This window comes from Chrysochloris asiatica, unplaced genomic scaffold (assembly GCF_000296735.1).
Source record: "Chrysochloris asiatica unplaced genomic scaffold, ChrAsi1.0 scaffold00092, whole genome shotgun sequence".
NCBI classification, from domain to species: Eukaryota; Metazoa; Chordata; class Mammalia; order Afrosoricida; family Chrysochloridae; genus Chrysochloris; species Chrysochloris asiatica.
The window spans coordinates 8,633,390-8,640,877 of record NW_006408610.1 but is presented as its reverse complement, the minus strand read 5'-3'; the positions used below and the strand labels follow the sequence as shown (position 1 = coordinate 8,640,877).

The 7,488-nt window shown below is 40.7% G+C and overlaps 1 pseudogene; it reads right to left on the bottom strand.

The window, feature by feature from the left end:
- Positions 1-4,869: 4,869 nt before the first annotated feature.
- Positions 4,870-5,186, bottom strand: LOC102813054 (annotated as a pseudogene).
- Positions 5,187-7,488: the final 2,302 nt, after the last annotated feature.

Here is a 7,488-nt window from a genome sequence, read left to right as displayed (position 1 = left end):
AATTGAAGTAACATCTTTGGCAGTGCTTAGCTTCCCCAACACCAATCCTAACACACCTGCCTTTGATGCTCAAATGAGGTAGCCACTGCCTACTCCCCAGCCATCCTTGCCCCTCTGCCAGAACTTCCCAAGTCTAGTTGCTGCTAAGTTCCAAACCCTCCCTGCACAATCCTGAATTTCCCTCCCCAGGGCAAGGATTCTTGGTCCTTCTTAAATCAGTGCTGATCTTGAAGTCAGGGGACTAGATTCCATTTCACTCAGCAACTAGGTGTAAGACCCTAAAAAATCCACTTTCCTATCTCAGGGCCATCTTTTAAACAGGAGACAATCTGTTTAGATTTGACACTCGATTAAAATTTTCTCTCCAGTTCCAGCTACACCAAGGCCTATAGATAAATGGGAAGAGCTCATCTCTGCATCTCGCCTCGCCATGCTCCCTGGCCCTCCTCCTAGAATGAATTATATATATGCCAGATGAGAAACTTGGGGAAAGGGAGGGACACAGACTCTTGTTTTCACATTATGACTGTCCATAGAGCTTCCATCTCTCCCAGCCTCTCCGTCCGCTTTGCTGCTATGCTTCAACGCCCAAAACAATTCTGATCAGGCCACTCCGCTGCTTGTTGGTGGTGGTGGTGGTTCTAACTCATAAGGACCCCATGTGACAGAGGAGAACTGCCCCCATGGGGTTTTCTAGGCTGTAAATCTTTATGGGAGCAGATACTAGATCTTTCTCCCACGGAAGAAATGAGTGTGTTTGAATCGCCAACCTTTTGGTTAGCGGCTGAGTGTTTAACCCAGTGCCAACTTCTTTCATTGCATCCAACCACCCCGACCACAGCATTTAGGATGAAAACCAAAGTCCCATCCCTAGCAGAGCAGACACTTCATAATCTGCCATTGTTGAGGTCTCCAATCTCAGGTCCTAACCCTTCCCACCTTCAACTTGATATTCCCCATAATCCTAAACTTGCAGTTTCATGCACACACAGATTCACACCCTTGGAGTTCATTTAAAATGTTGTTTTTGTGTAGAATATCCTCTCCTCCTCTCTACCTAATATACTATCATGTGACTAACTTCTGCTCTGAGGGTCCCACCTCCCTGGCCAATCTGTCTTGTCTCTGCTTCTCAAAGCCCCCTGTGCTTATTCCTATAGTTTCTCCTAACTGCATTATATTAAAATGTAATTCAATGTTCTTGTTGTTCCAATTAGTTGTCTGTCTTCCCCTGTAAATTGTGAACTCCTCCAGGGCTGTCTTATACATCTCCAAATAACCCAGATGTCTGCTGGGATCTCCCAGCTCACTTAGCTCTAGTTTAAAAGAGCTTTGTGGCAGACACAGCTAATTGCTTACCCAATAGCCATTCATCAAATCTTCCTTAATGATAGAACCCTGATTTTGTTCAGGAGGAGACATGCCTAGCAGAGATACTCTCATTCCCAGACTTTCTTGCAGCTCAATTTTGCCACGTGACCCAGATCTGGCAGACGTCACTGGATCTGGCTCCTGGGAAAGCTCTTTAAAAAAGGACAGATTTGTGCATATGGTCTTTTGTACTCCCTGTTGTTTCCTTGCCTGCAGCACAGTTAAGGTGCCTGGAGGAGCCACAACTATTGCAAGCATGAAGGCAGAAGTCACATATTCGGATGACAGAAGGAACCTAGCTCTCCAGTGATAACTTTAAACCACAGCACCAATTCCTTACCAGTCTAAACCACTGTTTGGGAAGTTTTTCTTTTACTTGCAGCCAAATGCAATCTTTACTATGCAAATGCCATTTCCTTACTTAAGAGAAGTCCAAAGAATCACCTTAAAAGCTCTCAGTTACTTCTCATGGTCACATTCTCTGAGTCACCGTGGACATTAAGCTTCAGTCTTCCATTTTCCCAATTTCATAGGAAGCATTCCAGAGAGAACTGGGTTGGCTAAAATTGTTTTTACAGTAAAATCATAGACAAAGGTCCACTGCAGCATCTCGTAGTTTTTCAGACTGAACATTATGAAGTGTCATTCTTAGAAGTTTTCTAGCCACCACCAGCACCTTGGAATATATTCTGGCCATATCAGCCCATATGGTTCCCAATCTCATCTTCTCTTGCTGAGTCTTATTCCTTCTGCCCTGATCTTCCCTCCACACCCTCTCAGGAGCAAAAACTAAATTCTTCTCATGTTCTCATCATTTCTGCGGGTTGGACTCCCATAAGTACTTTCACCTCTACCCCAGTGGCTTATCAAGGTATTATTCCAAAGAGAGTTGCTTCACGAAGAAGAATTCTGTTACCAAAGGTTAAGATAATTAATTTTTCACTCCTACTATATTTATCTCTGGAGTCCTGGTATGGCACTGTGGGTTAATGCGCTGGACTGCAAAGTCAGTTTGAACCACAAGGTCAATAGCTCAAACTCCCCAGCTGCTCCTCGGAAACCCCATACAGGATCGCTATGGGTCAGAACCGACTTGACGGCACTTAACAAAAACAACATATTTATCTCTGGACTTCTGGTGTGGTGCTGTAGGCTCAGCACTAAACTGCAAACCACAAGATCATCAGCTCAAACCCACTAGCTGTTCCTTGGAAACTGTATTTAGGGTTGCTACGAGTTGGTACCAACTCAACAGCAGTTAACAGCCACAATATATTTATCTCTAAGAAACCCTGATAGCATAGTGGATTCCGAATTGGGCTGCTAACAGCGAGGTCCACACTTTGAATCTACTAATTATTCCTCAGGAGAAAGATGAGGCTTTCTGCTCCCATAGAGGCCTCGAAAACCCTACACAGGGTTGCTCAGAGTCAGAACAGACTCCACAGCACACAACCACCAACACTATATTTATCTCTAATGCCCTTAGCACTATTTTCCACACAATGTAGGGGTTCCATGAAAGTGCTTTGTATTAACCAAGCTAGAAGGTTACCCTGTGACACGCCCCCTCCCAAATACCCATTCACGTATTTAAAAGGATCTGGCGCTGTGGGTTAATGTGCCAGACGGCAAAGCCGTTTGAACTGCAAGGTCGGCAGTTCAAACTCACCAGCTTCTCCTCGGAAACCCTGTATAGGGTCGCTATGGGTCGGAACCGACTCGATGGCACTTAACAACAACAACATGACTTCTAAATCAAAAGAAATTTCCTACTGTGGGAAATTTCAGGCCAAGTGAAAGGAGAATTGATGCTAAGGCAGGTACAAGACTGGGAGCAGATCGATTCATAACTCCATGTCCATATACAAGTCACAGTAAGTCTCAGACTCAAGTTTCTTCATGAAAAGGTTAGACTACATTAGAAGAGATTTTAAATCCCATCTTTAAAAAAACCTAGAATGATTATTTATAAATGGAATCCTTTTGTAAATTGGGGATGTGGTTTTTGTTTTTGTTTGCATTCCTAACTCTGTGCTCTTTTTTCTTGAGAACAGAGCATGGGAACACTGAATGTTTTAAAATTGGGAAAGGTGTGTGACAAGGTTGTGTTCTTTCACCATACTTATTCAACCTGTATGCTGAGCTAATAATACGAGAAGCTGGGTTCTATGAAGAAAAACGTGGCATCAGGATTGGAGGAAGACTCATTAAAAACCTGCGATATGCAGATGATACAACCTTGCTTGCTGAAAGTGAAGAGGACTTGAAACAATTACTGATGAAGATCGAAGAGCACAGCCTTCGTATGGGTTGCATCTCAATGTCAGGAAAACAAAAATCCTCACCACTGGACCAATAAACAACATTCTTATCAACGGAGAAAAGATTGAAGTTGTCAAGGACTTCATTCTTCTTGGATCAACTATCAACAATCACGGAAGCAGCAGTCAAGAGCTCAGACAATGTATTGCATTAGGCAAATCTGCTGTACAGGAACTTTTTAAAGTGTTGAGGAGCAGAGATGTCCGCTTGAGGACTAAGATGCGCCTGACCCAAGCCATGGTATTTTCAATAACCTCATATGGATGCGAAAGCTGGACAGTGAATAAGGAAGATAGTAGAAGAATTGATGTCTTTGAGTTGTGGTGTTGGAGGAGAATACTAAAAGTGCCATGGACTGCCAAAAGAACCAATAGATCCATTTTGGAAGAAGTGCAGCCAGAGTGCTCCTTGGAGGCCAGGATGGCTAAGCTTCGTCTCTCATACTTTGGACATATTGTCAGGAGGGAACAGTCACTGGAGAAGGATGTCATGCTGGGTAAGATGGAAGGTCAGAGAAATAGAGGAAGACCCCCAACAAGATGGATCGGCCAGGTGGCATCATTGATGGACTCGAGTGTGGCAGCGGTAGTGAGGTTGGCCCAGGATCGGACATTGTTTTGTTCTGCTGTGCATGGGGTCGCTATGAGTCGGTTCCGACTCGATGACACCTGACAACAACAACTCTGAGCTCTTTTTTCTTAATATATCTTGGCAAATGTTTATTTTACTAAACATTTGGAACACTAACTTTGGTAGTTTTATCATCTCTATTGTATGTTTCTTTTTCCTTTCTTCACTTGGTGCTTTTATTCTAACTTCTTAAGTATGATGCTTGACTCACCAATTTTCAGAGTTTCTTGATTTCTAATATAAGTCTTTTAAGGCTATAAATTTCCCTATACATACTTCTTTGGCTGCATCAAGTCTTGATGTACATTATTTTCATTAATTTTCTATTAGATTTTCAGAAATGTTTCTTTTTTTTGTTTTGTTTTTCATGATGAAGTTATTTATTTAAGCCATCTCCTGTCACAAGCAAAAGGATGGAAGATCAATGTATTGGTCATCATTCGATAACATGTAAAAGTGCGCTTCAGGTCGTATACACTTTTCTGGTCTGCGTGCAGAGTAATGGTCCAATGCTGTGGTCCCCAATAGTGGTCCAGGTTCTCTTTAGTCATCTTCATAACCAGTTGGAAGTGGATTCATATGAGAATTATGAAACAGAGTGTGGTTACCATCTCCCCAAGGAAAGGGCTTGGACCTGATGCGGAGATGTGGGTAGGCGACGAACTCGGATCTCTCGGGCTCTCTGTGGTGTGACTTCAGGTAGGCGTTCAGCATGCTCACTCCCACCCTGGGGAGAAGGTGAGGGCCTTCCACATGCGAGCTGAGCCCTCTTCACTGTGAATGCTGCTTGCCATCGGCCTCCCCAGCTGGGGCCGGGACCGAATCAGCAGCCCAGAAACCCTAGACCCAGCCACCGCCATTTCAACTTTAAAACTTCCAAAATAACAGGGGTTTTGTAGAATCTTGTCTGTGATGATTGATTTCTAACTTAAGTAATTGCACTGAGGTCAGAAAAAATATGTGATATAATTTCTTCTGAAATTGTTGACACTTGGTTTTGGCTTTTCTCAAGATGAATTTTTAAAAATATTCCCTGTATATTTAAAGACAATTTGCATTTTATATTTGTATACAAAGATTTATAAGTATCTATTAGATCAAAGTTGGTCTTTATTTTGCTTAAATAGTCTTAATTTTGCTATTTTTTGTCATCAAGATTTCAGGTCTTAGATTAATCAATTAATTTGACAGGAATATTTAAATAATTCTTACTTTGATCAAGTATTTTTCAATTTATCCTTGTAGTTCTGCCAATTATTGCTTTATATATTTTAAGGCTATGTTTTAGGTTTATGTAAGTTTAGAACTGTTACCTCTTCCAGGTGAAAATTTTCTATCATTACATAGTGATTATCTGTTTTATCTGTAGCAGTTTTTGGTTGCTTGGTTGGTTTTACCTTAAAGACTATTTTGTCTGATATTAATATTACCACATCATTTCTTTTCTGTAGCTTTGTACCATACCTTTGTCCATCTTCTTGCATTCAGTTCTTTTATATCCTTATGATTAAGTATCTGTATCTTGTAAAAGACATATAAAATTCATTGTGTTTATTTTTTCCTTTTCTTGATTTGATATGATGGTGTATTAAGTTTCTTTGAGGTTACCCTGTACTTTATTAATGTCTTCCCCATTTTAAAGCAGTCTGTTTTATCTTGAAGTCTACCTGACCTCCTCACCACTTGCAGCTCTGTAACTATATTTTTCTCTTCCTTCACTTTATAGTTGTCCTGATCATAGTGACATCCCAGATTCCCTATTTTCAGTCTTGTAGTTTTATTCTATTCTGGACACTTCTATATCTAGACTAAATTCCGGGTGGTGTTGCCATGTATGTCAATCTCTGATTGTTCCCTGCTCTTGTTGGTTCTCAAGCCAAAGAACTGCCTTTAGTATATTTTGGAGCATAGACTTGGCTTTCATCAAGTCCTTTAATTTTTGTTTATCCTGAGATGTTCTAATTTCACCATCATATTTAATGGACAGCTTTGCTGGGTATATGATTCTTGTTTGGCAGTTTATGTTTCATTTTTTCTTTCTTTCAGAGTTTTGTATATGTCTCCCAATTGCCTTCTTGCCTGCATGGTTTCTACTAAGAAATTAGCGCTTAATTTTATTGGTTTTCCTTTATAGGTAACATTTCATTTTTCCCAAGCTACTTTCAGAATTATTTCCTTATCTTTGATTTTTGATAGTTTGATCATATGTCTTGGTGATTTTCTTTTGGGGTCTCTCCTGCCTGGGGTTCATTCAGCTTCTTGAATGCTTATCTTCTTGTTTTTCATGATCTTAAGGAAATTTTCTTGCAGCAGCTCTTTGACTATCTTTTCTGTGGTTTTCTTTGTTTCTTCCTGTTCTGGAATTCCAGTCACTTGTAGGTTGTTCCTCTTTGTGTTCTCCCACATGAAACTTAGGCTTTCTTCAGATTACTTTTAGTCTTCTTTCTGATTGTTCATCTATCTTAGCAGTATTGACAGATTTATCTTCAAGCTTGATAATTCTGGCCTCCACTGATTAAATTCTACTCCTGTGTCCTTTCAGTGTATTATCTTTTTCTGATATTTTAGTACTGATCATCTGTACCTCTGTTTGCAGGTTTTGTATTGTCTCTAATGCTGTATCTATTTTGTTTGATTGCTCCTGTACCACTTTTCTGAATTATTTTGTGCATTCCTCAACCCTTCTATAGAACATTTGGATGTACCTCAATATCATCCTCCTGAATTCTTTTTTTTTCAGATAGTTCCAGTGCCTCTTCTTCCTCAAAGCATTTTCTAGCTCTTCCTCTTTGTCATTTGTTTGAGCTACTCTGTCTTTTTCTGCATATGAGAAGAAATTTTGTGCTGCTTTTTTAGGCATTGTGGTGTTGTTGTATTTGTGTTAAGTTGATGAATGTATGTTGGTGTATTTTTAGCACTCACCAGTTGTCTTGTGGTGCGTGTGATCAGGAGATGAGCTTCTCTGTTCACTGTTTGTACAGCTCAATTCAGAGTGGATTTGGCAGATGTAGGTTGTAGTCACTGCTCTGGTGTATAACAGCTGGTGTGGCTCGCACACAATTGGTGGGGTTTTAGAGGGTGCAGTTGTGGCTTGGCTGTATGACCGCAGTTGCTGTCTTCTTTGTCTCTGCAAGTTGCAGCAGGCTTCTGCAACAGTAATGC